At 35.8% G+C, this 15,849-nt stretch overlaps 1 protein-coding gene and 1 non-coding gene across 4 annotated transcripts in view; one reads left to right on the top strand and one right to left on the bottom strand.

Annotated features, from left to right (window-relative positions):
* The window catches only part of CDK14 (cyclin dependent kinase 14), a 733,148-nt gene that overhangs the window by 607,407 nt on the left and 109,892 nt on the right, over positions 1-15,849 (top strand). The gene's annotated exons all lie outside the window — the stretch shown is intronic.
* LOC126028265 (U6 spliceosomal RNA) lies at positions 9,263-9,369 on the bottom strand. Its single transcript, XR_007502410.1, has one exon. It is a non-coding gene; the product is annotated as a U6 spliceosomal RNA (small nuclear RNA).

Below are 15,849 nucleotides of genomic sequence, written 5' to 3'. Positions count from 1 at the left end.
ATAAACAAAGGCTGCGAACATGACCTTGCTTTGGTATACCTATTATGATTGGGGAATAAATGAGTTGGGGACTCTAAAGGTAACTGACCTTTTCTTTTTCTTTTTGGTTTAGGCCACACTTGTTGGTACTTGGGGACTGTTATTTCTGGCTCTGTGTATGTGTCTCATGCTCAGCAGTGCCTAGGGGGACATTCATTGTGGGAAGAGGAAAAGGGCATTCCCACCTGCAAAACCTGTGCTCAATACTGTTGAGCTGTTCTCCAGTTACTGGCCTTTTTCTTTCAGACACTGAGCTATATCCATGTCATAACAGAAAAATTTATTTAGTTTCCTATCATGGGGCTGACTTTAACAACAGCCTTCAAATTGTATTTAACAACAGCAAAAATACACTATTTTATAAATAGCTAATATAACCCCCAAAATAATTATTTTTGCCATATTTAAAATCATTTTTAGATTATTTTAGCACTTTGAGAACCTTAAAAAAATCTAATGGTTGTTCATGATTGGAGTTTTCTAGGAATTATATATCTTTGTGTGGCTACTACTAAGATTATGAATTTGACATAAATTAAGAGACATATTAGCACAAAGAAAAATTATTATTCTGGTCCACACAGCATTGTTACATAGCATATTTTAGTATATCTTATTCTGGCCTACACTGCATTGTTATGAGGAATATTTTTTATATCTGAATATGAATTCTCAGCTAGCCCTCAGCTGTATTTAATCCCTCAAGGCTTAATATACAAACATAATGCCAAGTGAACTTCCCTTAAATTATTCAGATTTCCCTATAAATGATTTCCCACTCTTCCTGCTATGGAAAACATTTGATCATAAATTCAATTAAATCATCCATCATCTTTGTGATGTTTGTCCAGCTAAATCCTTTAGTGGCTAAACCAATAAACATGCCAGCTGTGTATGTATTTTTGTATGGGTATGTGTGCTTATGGCATGAGGTTGCAGAAGAATTGATTTGAAGTAAAGATGAAGGATAGTGCTCATTTCTTCAGCCAAATTTTGACCACCTCACTGCAGCCAAGGTTTAAAAGATTAAATTCTAAGTAGGAATGAAATCATGTATATTTTTAAATGCCTTGTCTTTTATTTTTTAATTCAAAGCCACTTTTAAAATACTGAGTTTTAGATCAAGACAGATAGACTTTGAAGTTGTTAGTAAAAACTGTCAAACCACAGCAATCCTTCTTACTCTTTTTTTATTATTATTCTCTGTTTTCTAGTTAAAACAAAAAAAATTGATGGTTAACATAGTTTTCAGTATCAAGGGAAAGTCTATGCTGTGACTGTGTTCATGACTATATGCATGTGTCACCTGAGGAAGAGAAAAAGTTAGAGGTTATAAATGCTGCATTGTGTATAAATAAATGCTGTCTATGTGTATAAATGCTTTTTTCATCTTAATCCTTAAGCACTTTCAGGCAACAAAGATAACAACTACCATTCATCTTTCTCATCAGACCTTTTCTAATAATCTATTGAATAGGGTGTCACTAAACGGTAGGCATGCTTGTCTCTACATATGTCTATATCCACATAGTCTATAGAGGCAGCATGTTCTGAGGAAAATATAAAAATGTTAGAGGACTGCTATTTATATCCATGAAATATATGCTATAAGCAGCTGATTCCTTTTTGTCCTTTTCAAAATAAGTACAATATTTGTAATGTAAGAAGTCAGAACTGCCTGCTTCTTAGCCAACCTGCCCGTCTGCAACTTGAGTTACCACCCTGGATTATTAAAACCTTAGTGAATTAAGGCTATCTCATTAAGGAGATCACACCAGTTTCTGGCATTTACTTCCAAATGGAATTATGCACAATGTGATATTAATAAAGATTCATAGAAATGGGAGCTTTTGTTGTCTCTCATTGCTTGCCATTCTTCATTGAAGTTTAGAGTAAGTCAAGTTATATCCACTGTTATGCTTTTATTTGGTGATTAAATGGAGTCTTACTGGTCCAGCTCAAATTTTTGCCATCTTAAATTTATTTTTTTTAGGTTGTTACCTTTAAAAAAAATAGTAGCTTTTTAGCTTCCCCAAGGAAGAGGAAGCCATTTTGGCAATCCTATCATCCATTTATGGTGACTTTCTTTCTCTAAATACTTGGCACATCTTTGGGAAAAACATCTTACCAGCCCTCTTCTGTATAGTCAGATTTACTGGCTTTCTCAATCCATTGCTTAAGTTTTATATAAAGGGCCAAATCTTCCCAATACTAAACTGCATAATTCTCAAGATGTTAGATAATTTCTCAAAACTATAAGCAGTTACACAGCATGTACAGTAGATCTGTGAGCACTGATTGAATTAAAGCATGTCCATAGTGTCCAGTTACTAGCCATATGTGGCTCTTTGAGTACCTTAAAATGTGGTTGGTAAAACTGAGGAATTTTTTTTTGTTGTTTTCCTTTGTTTTGTTTTGTTTTGTTTGGGGGCCATATAGATTGGTACTTCACACTTACTCCTGCCTGTGTACTCAGGGATCATTTCTGGCAGGCTTCGGGGACCATATGTGGTGCCAGGCATTGAACCAGGGACAGACACATGAAGGGCTAGTACCCTAACCATTGAGCTATTGTTCTGGCCTCATTGAACTAATTTTTCAATTAAAATTTATAAAATAAGATAGTTTTCTGGGACTATCCATTAAATACTGTGGAATAGAACATGATTTCTGACCAATTTTTGTTTGTTTGCTTTTGTTTCATTTTTGAGCCACACCCTTGATGCTTGAGAGTTACTCTGACTATGTGCTCAGAAGTAACTCCTTACTCAGGGGACCATATGGGATGCCAGAGGATTGAACTGCAGTCCATCCTAGGTCAGCTGTGCACAGGACAAACACCCTACCACTGTGCCACTGCTCTGGTACCTTTGAAAAGTTTTTCACTGATGTTTTATCAGAGTATATTATAAAATGGGTTATATTTTGCAGCCAAAAAGCCTATTACCAACACTTATTTTCTCTTGTTTTTTTTTTCATCCAAATTCTATGAATTCCCCAGAATTTACTTTCTCTCAGAGAGTTTCAATTTTCAAATGTTTTAATTTTGTTGAACATTAAACATATTGTTCTTTCCCCTCTAGTATTCATGGAGATTTAAAAGTTAGCATTTCTGTGGGCATTGGTCATTTCCTTGCCTAAACCTCATTTCAATGTGAGTTAACTTATCTAGCTTTTCCTAATTGGAGGATCAAAACTTAGGAAATATACAAACATGCCATCTGCAGACAATGAAGAAAAAACCATTTTTCAGAAATGATCCCTGAGTACCCAGGCAGGAGTAAGTGTGAAGTACCAATCTATATGGCCCCCAAACAAAACAAAACAAAGGAAAACAACAAAAAAGGTTCCTCAGTTTTACCAACCACATTTTAAGGTACTCAAATAGTCACACATGGGTCTAGTAACTGGACACTATAGATATGCCCCATTTCAATCATTGCTCACAGATCTACTGTACATGTTGTGTTACTACTTATAGTTTTGAGAAATTATCTAACATCTTGAAATTGTGTAGTTTAGAATTTGGCATATTGGCATGTTTCCTAAATCAAACATGAAACACATATCTGTGTAAAAATACTGTACACATTGACTACAAGTAAACAGAGCCTATGACTATAGTACCCATTCTGAAGTGCTTCAGTTCTTTTAAAAATTTTCTTGTAAGTTACTAAGTAGTCATTAAGGAGCTTCCATCCTTCACATATGGTCTGAAAATGTGTGTCTTCTGTTTCTTTACATCCTTACAATACATTTAATTTTTATGTAATTTTTATGTAATCATTGTGAAATACAAAATTACGAAGTCAATCATAATTGAGTTTCAGGCATACATTGTTCCAATACCAATCCCTTCACTGTGCCCTTCCCTCCACCTGTGTCCCCATTTCCCCCACTCCCCTTCCAATTGCCTCTATGTCAGCTACTTTTTTGTTCTATTTTCCTTTTAGGCACTTTGATTTACAATACTGCTACTAATAAGATACATTTAATTTAAAAACATGAGCAGATTCTTTGTGATGACTTGGGCTGTGCCACTATCTTCTGCTTCATGTCAGAGACTTGACTACTTGAAAATATCTTTACCTTCGTATACATGGAAATTATAAATAATTGAATCTCAAATGATAATAAATGTGCAGATTTGATTTTATATACTTTTGCTGTCAGGGAAAAATGAGTTCTCAAAAATGTAAGCAATTTTAATAAAGAAGCTAATTTAGTGACATGTTAAGCCATGGATATGTATCCATCTATTATAAATCATTTTCTCTAGGGGCCAGGGTGATGGCTGTGTGGCCAGGCTCACACACTTGACCTATGCCAAGATCTGAGTTTAAACTGTAAACAGAGTACATAGCCTTACCCCTAGCAGTACTGGGTGTACATTGTTGGGAATCTCCCATCCACTGTCTAGGTGATCTAGTTATCCCTGGCACTGCAGGGCTGAAACAGGTCAAAATCCTCAGGTCCTAGCAGGGAACAACATGGCTCTGTTGACTGAGATTTGCCAACAGTGTCCTTCCTGAGCACCACTTTGGAGAAATCCCCCACAAATTATTTTCTCTGAAGAGTAAATTTAAAGCAAATTAAAGTACAATTTAAAAATGTATAATTGCCACTCAGTTTGTGTTCACTTGAGTAAATAGCCTCAGCCTGTTAATGCCCACTATGAAACTTCTCTTCATCTCCAGGTTCTCATGTCCACAATTTTCCCTACACTTTGAGAAAGATGATAGTCATTTTATCCTTGAAAAGACTAGCTTCTCAGTAAAGTCAAGGTATCCCAACCAAAGCATGGCAGAGCAGTATAGAAAAGGATCACGGAATTCTTGTCCAGGCCTCATTAGTAATGTGGGCTTTACGACTTAGCCATGAAGCACACTCACTTTAGCTCCCTGCCTTTCTAACACTGGTTAGGCTATCTGTTAATGAATATCTGTTCATGAATTCTTTGCAGAGAAAGAAATAATTAATGTAACAACTGTTTTATATTGGAAGCATATTTTTTACAATGCAGAAACACTTTTGGCTGTTTGATTACACAGGGGTCCTCAAACTACGGCCCGCCAACCATATGCGGCCCAACAAGCACATTTATATGGCCTGCCAGGTGTTTTTGCCACCAATGTTTGTTCTACTTAGCAGCTGACTCATCTCAGGCCCGAAGTATACATGTGTGGAATGTACGCAGCACTCTTCAACTCCCCTCCTCTCTGTCTCTCAATTCTTCCTCTCAGTCTTGGGCAGGGGTCCTCAAATTACAGCCCATGGGCCACTATTGTTCATATTGTTCACTATTGTTTATTTTTATTTTTTGAGGGTTTAAGTCATATCCGGCAGTGCTCAGGGTTTACTCCTGGCTCTATTCTCAGAAATTGCCCCTGGCAGGCTCAGGAGACCATATGGGATGCCGGGATTCGAACCACCTTCCTTCTGCATTGCAAGGCAAATGCTGTACCTCCATGCTATCTCTCCGGTTCCAATTGTTTTAAATTATAGTCTGGCCCTCCGGTGGTCTGAGGGACAGTGAATTGGCCCCCTGTTCAAAAAGTTTGAGAATCCCTGGATTATAAAGAGCAATCATTTATCAGTTTATACAGATATATGACATACAGTGAAATGTCAAAAGCAACAACATGGTACTAAAAAAATAGAGTTCTTAACTCTATTAAGAGATGGAATGCAACCTACAGACTCTTCCTAAAGTTCACATCCTCAGCTTGGCGAGATAGCACAAAGATTACTATCCCTGCCTATATGTAGCCAACCCTTTAGGCTCAATTCCGAGCATAGCATTTGGTCCTTTGAGTACTACCAGAAGTGACCCCTGAATTACATATAATAAAGCATAAGGAAAATATGTCTTTTGAAAAATATTAACACTTTTTTCCAAAAAATTCACAAATCTTTCTTCTGTGATAGTTTCATATTTGTGGCATATAATATCACAAATTTAAAAAATAATGTATTTTCTTTGTTTCAAAAATCAAAATTAACAACAAAGTTTATTTTCTCAAACATACTAACTTGACCTCAGCACCAGCCATGGAAGAAATTATAGTACTTCTCCCAAATACATTTTACAGTTCTTTGGTGAGCTTCTTGATCTTGCAATCCTGAGAGCCCTGGTTAAGATGTTCATGAGTCACTCTATTTTTTTTTATTTTATATTGAATCATAATGAGATACAAAGCCAAAAAGTTGTTGATAGTTGAGTTTCAGTCATACAGCGTTCCAACACCCACCTCTTCACCAGTGGTAGTTTCCTATCACCAGTTTCCCCAGTTTCTTTCTTTCTTATCCTCATTTCTCTATCCACCCATAGCTTGCCCCTATGGCAGACTTTCATTTCTCTCTCTCTCTCTCTCTCTCTCTCTCTCTCTCTCTCTCTCTCTCTCTCTCTCTCTCTCTCTCTCTCTCTCTCTCTCTCCCTTCCCCCTTCTACCACTTCCTTTCCCTCCCCCCCAGGCCCTCATAGTAAATTTAAATAAAAACAATTTAAGTTACTCTGGAGTCAAGTCAAAATAATGGAGATAAAAGTAATACCATAGCTACCTCATAAATATGGTATGTTGATAGCCTGTCCATTGTGACTAGAATACAACCCAGCATAAATGTACTAAGTGCATCATCCAAAAAAGTCAAGCAAGAGTACTTCCCACTTAAAGAACATGGCAGCAACAATTTATGCTACTTGTAATTGCCAATGGAAATGGATTACTTTTCAAAAAAACTAAACTAATTATGAATATTGCTCATAAATGTCAACAATTTCCCAGCATTAACAGGGCAATAAGAACAGAAAATTCATATGTGACCCAACATAAATTCTACAAGTAATTTATAATATGTAAATTACAATTAGCTTGCTTTCCACTTTTAAATACAAGCAATTTTACAGAAAAGAGAAAACGATCTATCTTTTAATAATATCACAAAGGCAACCTATCCTTTAAAATATGTTGCTTATGGGGCAGGAGCTATAGCACAGCAGTAGGACGTTTGCCTTGCATGTGGCAGATCCAGAACCAACCTTGGTTCAATTCCCGGAGTCCCATATGGTCCTCCAAGCCAGGAACGATTTCTGAGCACATAGCCAGAAATAACCCCTGAGCATCAGAGGGTGTGGCCCCAAAAGAAAAAAGAAACTAAAAAAAAAATGTTGCGTATATAGGAGGTTTATATGGCTATCAGTCAACTTCCTATTAACTATATGGGGTATGTACTTTTCTCGTAGTTTCTCCTGCCTCAGGATAGAGCAGGAAAAGTAGAAGAGGTTTCCCCAGTCTCTCATTTCTTTACCCCCCCCATAGCTTTCCCCTCTGGCAGACACTTTTATTTTCTTTTTTTCTCTCTCTTGCTCTCTCTCTCTCTCTCTCTCTTGCTCTCTCTCACTCTCTCTCCGTGTCTCTCTTATTTTGCCTTTCATGCACTGTAGTTTTTTCAATACTGTCACTGAAAGAGTATCATGTATATATCAATTAACTCCATTCAACAACCAATTCTGGTGCTTTTAAGACATTTTAAACAGAATTGCTAAAAAGAGGATAGGAGGAACATGGATGGCCAAATAAAAAATTCTTTCATACCATATATTTATATGCCTGGACTTGAGATTAACACACTAGTGTCTGATAAATAGAATAAAGACAAGACAGCCCAGGAACCAGAGAGCAATCACAGTGATACATACTATAAGAAGATATTGAACATTAGAACAGCATAGACAATGCTAAATAAAGAAATTGGTCTAACTTGGTAAAATTTATAAATTTTGATAAAATTATAAAGCTGATGTCCCCAGAGAAGACTCATACAACTGGAGAGCATACTTTGTATGTGGGAGGTTCAGGTTTGATTCATGTTCTACATAGTCCCTCAGCACAGTAGTTCCTGAGTATTCCACCCAGTATGTCCCCCCAAAAAAAACACTATAGGAAAAAAAAAGAAACTAAATAAGTACTATAATGAAATTAAGAAACAGATCCTGAAGCTTGTCTATCAGAAAAAAAAATAGTATCAAGGCATGTAAAACAATATTAAAAGTATTCTTTCTTAAGGTTCTCTATCTTCATTCTCTTGAGCATAGAAAATTTCTGAGACCTTTTCTGTGTAAGTTTAATTGTAACCTCAATTCTAATTTTTATGTTAGTTGGAAATCACCCAATACCAATAAGGTATTTCCTATTGAAAGATTTTCAGAAATATGTTCTGAATGGGGGAAATCATTATTATCCTCAGATGAAAGTGCCCTATACCATATTGACTCTGCATAATTTTTCATAAGTTTAGAAATGCACAGGGATGTAGAAGTAATGTTTATTATTAAACAACAGCTGCATTTGTTCATAGAGCATGGATGTGCCTACAGCATGCAATTGTTTTGTCTGCATTATCTTACTTGATCCTCAAAACAACTCAAGTAGTTCTCTATATTTTCCTAAAACATTTAAGCTTTTAAAGGAAGTTTATTTTCCTTTCTTCAGTCATATTTTAGACTCACAGCAGATCATTTAAATCTATCCCTTATTTCCATATTTTACACTGTAAGGCTAGTATGAGGCAAAGGGAAATAAGTTACACACCTGCGGTTTAGAATTTAAAGTGATACCAAAGGAAAAAAAAGCTTAGTAAGCTAGATAAATACTTCAATGCATTGTTTTCACAAGGATCCCTTTAGGAAACTGAGAGATAATAAAAGGGTTAAAGGGCCTGTCTTGCATGCATCCAGCCCCAGGTTGGTCTCTGATATAATGTGGTCTCTCACAAACATTGCTAATGCAAATCCCTGGCACCATGGGCTATGTGTAGTCCCAAATCTTTGGTTCCTCCGGTTGAAGTGCTGACCCCACCCCAGTTGGCTAAGAGTGCCTGAGGGGCCTCAGTCAGTCAGACTAAACACCATTTTGGAGACTCGCCCAAAATGGATCAATTCAATTGAAAAGCTTATTTTTCTGTTTCCTGTTTTTCATCATTCTACCCTTCCTTATCATCTATTTTTCCAGATCTACAACCTTCTCCTTAAAAAAAAAAACAAAAACAAAAACAAAAAAAAAACATGAAGTCCTTTATGATGTTTCTGGTTATTCTTGAGCAGGGTCTATGTAAATCTTTGTATCTTCCATTTTTAGTATACATGCTCCCAAAGAGAATACAAAGCTTGATGTTATTGTTGTTTTTGGTCTAGGGGCCATAGGCTCGGGTTTTTTTTTTTTTTTTTAATATGGAACGCTTCACAAATTTGTGTGTCATCCTTTCGATGGGGCCAAGCTAATCTTCTCTGTATTGTTCCAATTTTAGTATATGTGCTGCCCAAGTGAGCTCATAGGCTCAGGATTTACTCTTGGCTTTGTGCTCAGAAATCACTCCTGGTGATTACATGGTGCCTGGGTCAAACCAGGACTAGCAGCATGAGAGATAGGAGTCTTTTTTTTTTTTTTTAGATGCTTAAATATTTATTTTTAGTTGATTGGAAATACTTTTTTTAATGATATCTTTATTTAAACACCTTGATTACAAACATGATTGTGATTAGGTTTCAGTCATATAAAGAACACCCCCCTTCACCGGTGCAACATTCCCACCACCAATGTCACTCCTGTCAGATGTCAGTGTTAGTGGTGCATATATGGTGCCAGGAATTGGATCAGGGTCAGTCACATACAAAGTGAGCACATTATCTCTCCATTGCCTTATTTTTAAAGTCTCATATTTTATCTTTTGGAAATTTTTTGAGCAGTAAAAGAGGCCTGTATAGTAATATGAATTTTCCCCCCTCAATACACTCCAGAGTAAGATATTCACAAAGCTGGTATTGATAAGAGTTGACCTAAGATAAATTTTGATAGCCATATTTTTTGTATGAAAGAGACTAACAAAGCTAACTACACTACTAAGGGAAACTAAAGTGACACAATAAACAACCCAAATGGAAAAAATACACCTTCAACAATATACAAGATTTATGTTTGTTTTATATTTGTTTGTTTGGCCACACACCTGAGAGTGAAATGCAGGGATTACTCCTGGCTCTGAGATCAGAAATTACTCCTGGCAAGTTTAGAGGACCATATGAGATGCTAGGGAGTAAACCTAGAGTCTTCTGTGTGTAAGTCAAACACTTTATCTACTGTGCTATCACTCTGACCCCAGTATACAATATTTATGGATGTCTGTTTTATATATGTAATTTTTTCCACAATAGGGGGAAACAAAAACATACGATCTTAATCTAAGCATGAGTCTGACATTCAGAAGGTTAAGCTTCAAAATTCAGGTTTTGAAAGAAAATTTTTACCAACTAAACAAGTATGCAGTGACCCAAACAACTAAAACAAAACAAAACAAAAAAAGTTTCCTCTAGGGCAGGGCCACAAAATGTTGTACGGAGGGCCGCAAACCGCGGGCCTCGAGTTTGAGACCCCTGAGACCCATATACAAGAATAAGCATACCTACTGAAGGAAAAAAAATAATCTCTGAACTTCTTACATGATATTTTTGTTACTTTTAATGTTTCAGGGTTTTAAAAATTATCTAGGGTCATTATGTAGTACTTTCAAAGTAAAAACAAACAAACAAACAAAACTACTCCCTAAGCTATAAGTGTCCCTCACAGAAGGGTGACATAGTTTCAGTTCCCTAATCATTAAGGAGAGATAATGATTATCTCATAGCTGGCACCTAGTACCAGAAGATTTTAAGTGTAAATCCCTTATGATATATATAAAATGCTCAATAAATGCTTTAATCTATATTCCCAGATTAAATGCTTTAATCTAAGCCTTCTCACATTTTTGAGAACAGGGATATTATTTTTTATGATTATCAGGGAAGATAATATAGGCCAATAGGTCAGTGTGTTGTCTAGAAGATACTTTGTGACAAGGAAGACAAACCTGGTAGGAGCTTTAAGTGTTCAAAGGGATTTGCATTTCTTAAACACAATCGGACTATTCATCCAATTCTCAGTTTAGATTTAAGAACATAACAAATGTCCTTTGTTTCAAAATAAAGTTGTGTGTGTGTGTGTGTGTGTGTGTGTGTGTGTGTGTGTATATATACATATATATACATATATATATTATTTTTTATTTTGGGGGGTGGTCACACTTGGTGGCGCTCAGGGAATACCCCTCACTCTGTGCTCAGGGATCATTTCTGATAGAACTCAGGGGACCATACACAGTGCCAGAGATTGAACCCTGGTTGGCCACATGCAAGACAGTTACCTTCTATAATTGTCATTGACCCAAAATTGTATCATTTCAAATTTTATACAAAATGTCATAAAATAATGGAGCCCAAATTCCAATCCCCAGCCAATAGATTCTTCATTTATCTTGAGCTAATCTAACTGAATAGCTCTAACATACCTGAATTTTCTTGCATTCTAACTTCACTGATTCAAATGGAGGTTTTCTTAGTAATTTCATCCGAAGTTATTTACTTAATATATTTCATCTACAAGACAATTCATTTTTATATACAAAGAAAGATTATCTCTTTTATATCAGCATATGGTGCTAAACTATGTATCTTTTACTTAAAAAATACTTCCCATTTATATTTTACTTATTATCTTGGATCATGTCCAGTCTGTTAGGAAACAAATATGCAAAAACAGAATTCTGTGGAATGTTCACTGTACTGGTATTTTTCTTCCTTTTATCATGCCCAAGATTCACCAAAGTTGATATAAATTCACCATGCCTTCTTTAAAAAGCGTAACAGCAAGGCATTCTTCCTGCTGGAGTCAGACTGTAAAAGGTGATTTCCTTTTACTCCATTTGGTTTAAGCCTGTAAAAAGCATTAAGTGAAAAATCTGATATATTTGTTAAGGCATTTTTTGCATTACTAAGTTATATTTTTCAGCTTTCAGTGAAAGGTTTATTGAGCACATAAACTTTGAAGCAGTTTTGTTCAGGATTAAAGATATATATTTTATTCTTTTGGGAGTGAATAATATCACATAAATTGAGGCCTTTCAGGAGCTATTTTTAGCTCTGTTGATAGGGGAAGGACACATAGTTCATTCTGCTGAAGCAGATATCAGCCTTCCAGACCAGCTTCTGATATTTGTAATTTTAGCAGAATGAAAGTCTGTGAAGTTAGCATTTTCCATTAACTCAATTTACCATAATACGGATACACCAGTAAGTGAAACAATTTTGCAGAAACCTTTTATAATGAAAATATTTATCACTTTGTGCAATTTAGACTTAATATAACCTATCCATTTGAAATATGAAACAAGCCATTGCAAATGTTAATATGTATTGATTCCTTTTTGATAATTTAAAACTTGATTTTAAATTTTCAATACAGTCTATTCTTTAAACAAAAACGAGTTGTCTATTTCAGATGAAACAGTGCTATAATCAACTACTTTGAACTCAGGAAAATTGGATCTTTATTCTCTGAATAACATAAATATTAAAATCATCTTAACTAAAATAGTCACTAGCAATTTACTTTGCTTCACTCTTGATTTCTTAAAAATGTTTTTAAATACTCATGAAATAGGTGAAATAATATGCTTTCTATAATCGATTTAATCAAGTGATGGAATAAAAGGTCAGTCTTCACAGCAGTCCTATGAAGTAGGAAAGGGCTATTAATTTTATCCTGATCTCTATCCAGAAGTTGCAAAGGTTACAAATTGCCTCATGCCCTTCAGGTAACAATGGAATACTATGTGGGATGGGGAATGTCATGTGACTATGAAAATAATAGTGCTTATGATCGAATATAAATAACCAAGCAAATTAAGTTGGAAACACATTCTGTTGACTGCACATCTGCACAGCCTCTGGGTGTGAGATATATTCTATACTGATGCCTGAGTTTAGAATTTTCTTTTTTTAAATAGTCTAAGTTTTGTCCCTTAATTACCAGGGTTAAACATTTATTTTTAATTATTATTCACTCAAATAAAATACATCCCCTCCTATCAGGCCATCCAGTCAGAAGACTGAAAAGGAACAGCGTGATCTGCTATGGTTAATTCCATAATTGTAGTAAAATGTTGAATCAGTATTAAAGAATTATAATTATAGAATCTTTTAAAGACATAGCAGAGGAATCTCAGAATCTTTTCCAAAATATAACTAAGCTTCCATTTCTGATAGGTGTGTACTGTGCTATACAAGAAAAATTTAAATTTTTGACAAGTTGTAATGAAGCATAGAGTAATATTTACTTAGGAATATAGAGTTATAGGTTAAGTTTATATAGATTATCATGTTCATATTGACTACTAAAAATAAAATGCGGGGCCAGAGAGATAGCACAGCGGTAGGACATTTGCCTTGCAAATGGTCGACCAAGGACCAGGGGTGGTTTTAACTCCAAAATCCCATATGGTCCCCCATGCCTGCCAGGAGCAATTTCTGAGCAGAGAGCCAAGAATAACCCCTGATCATCGCTGGGTGTGACCCAAAAAACAAACAAATAAATAAATAAATAAATAAAGTGTAACAACTCAATAAAAAGTTTTGGCTATGGGGCATTAAGAAGTCTGAGAGAAGAAATTAAAGTAAAAAAAGCCAGATTTGTCTTGGGTGGTAGACTTTTTCACAACTCACTTTAAGAGATTGTTGTGAAGGTCAGAGTAATAGTATAGTAAATAGGGTGGTTGCTTGCACATGGCTGACCAGTGTTCATTCCCTGGCACCACATATGGTCCTCCTAACCAGAAGTAGCCCTGAGTACCACTCAGTGTGGTTCTCCTTCTCCCATCTCCCCAAAAAGAGATTGTTTGAATAAAAGAGTCAGTATAAGGGTAACCCCTTATCTTGTATATAGTTAAACCCAGCTCAATTACCAACACCCAAAATGGTCTTCTGAGTATTTCCATAAGTGAATCCTGAGCACAGACCAGAAATAAGCCCTGAACACTGCTGGATATGCCCAACCTTTTTCTTCCTCTATAATTGAGATTTATTGCTATGAAATTAAGTGTTGTCATCTTTGGTATAGAGAAATTATATGTATGAGTAAATGAATGGACCCATTGATTTTTTTTTTCTGTAGAGTGTGACTATTAAAGATGAGTGAATGTGGGGCTGGAGCAGTGGCACAAATGGTAAGGGGTCTGCCTTGCATGTGATAGCCTAAGATGGACTGAGGTTTGATCCCCCAGCATCTCATATGGTTCCCCCAAGCCAGGAGCAATTTCTGAGCACATAGCCAGGAGTAACCCCTGAGTGTCACTGGGTGTGGCCGAAAATCCAAAAAAAAAGATGTGTGAATGTGACAACCTCTGCATCACTCACTTCAGGTCACTCTGTTTCCAACTTTGTGAGAAAGTGAATACTATAAAGTTGTTTTTTTCTTTTCGTTTTGGTATTCTCAATCCCCAGTCAGTATGTCCCACAGATATGTCCCCACAAGACACATGCCCCACTTCCAGGATTGACACCTTCTAAGAAATGGCCCTAATCTCTCTGCCATGACTCCATTTCTTCCTCTTTTATGCACCATCATGTCCGTCCTCCACTTTTAGTTCTCTTTTCTCAACATCAACAATATTTAGTTGTGTGCTCTTTGTTTTTAGCATGAAGCATACTAAGAATTTAGGAGAATATTAAAAAAGTTTAAAAGCATTGAATTCACAGGTTGAGTGGAGAGAAGTGAAAGGCATTGTTAGATTAACTCTGTTGACAGAATAAAAAGTGCTAGTAGGTAAATCCTGGAAAACTAATATGATTGCTAACTTCTGCCTTTAGTTCATAATCATGCATTATTCCATATTGGAAATGACATGGCATGAATGCTAGACAACCCTTAATCACCACATTATATTCCCAACTTCCGAGAAGAAAAAATAGACCTCCAGAAGAAATAATGAAAATATTCTCATCATTGTCTATGGCTATTGTCTAATGCTTATCTATTTATGTTAACTATGCTCATATCTTTATTTTTAGTACATGTTGTTTGTCTGTTCGTGTGCTTATGTTTTGCATAAATAAAAATTAGGGAACTTTTCTAATTAGAATAAAATATGATATGATTAATATAGCAACTGTTTTCAGCTATAGTGAAATATTCGAATGTCACTCATAAGAATTTCTACATACACACACTGAATTCAGTAGGGATTGTTTCTCTTCATTGTCAATTAGATTGATAATTTTAAGTGTGCTTAATGTTTGCCCCTAGGGAGTTTCTATAAATAGAAAACAGCTTTCACTTTTTGGTAAAAAAGCTATAAACATAAAATTAATGTGACATTCCCTTGCCCTTCCTAACGTGCCAGGTTTCTGTTGCCCTTAATATGAACATTTAATGAACATTTAATGAGAATAGCAGACCCAAATTCTTGGGCCTGACCAGGGCCTTTCTCAGTAATCTGGGGTCCCACCAAAAATTGACGGGACATTAGCAGGCAGTAGGGCCAGAACTCATCCCCCCTACCCCAAGTCAGGAAAGTCAACATCAGGCACTCAGAGTCAATTCTCCACCGCAAAGCTTAATTGCTTATATAACACCATTGCTCTAAACTGCTCCCTTAGCAGAATATCCCTGACAAAGCCCCTAACTTTACTCTTTCACATTTCTATATGATATAACTTCATTCTTTATCAATATACAGAGTACATAAAATATTCTCCCTGTACCCCACTGTTTACTTAGTTCATTCTTAAATCTCTTCTTATAATAATCACAAAACACTTCTTTATTTTTTATTAATATCTTTATTGAAACACCTTGATTACAAATATGATTGTAGTTGGGTTTCAGTCATGTAAAGAACACCCCCTTTGATAAAGAAGCAAGAAATCCTAAATGGAGCAGGGAA

Source organism: Suncus etruscus, chromosome 1, assembly GCF_024139225.1.
Source record: "Suncus etruscus isolate mSunEtr1 chromosome 1, mSunEtr1.pri.cur, whole genome shotgun sequence".
Taxonomy (NCBI): Eukaryota; Metazoa; Chordata; class Mammalia; order Eulipotyphla; family Soricidae; genus Suncus; species Suncus etruscus.
This window is presented reverse-complemented; position numbering and strand designations above follow the sequence as displayed.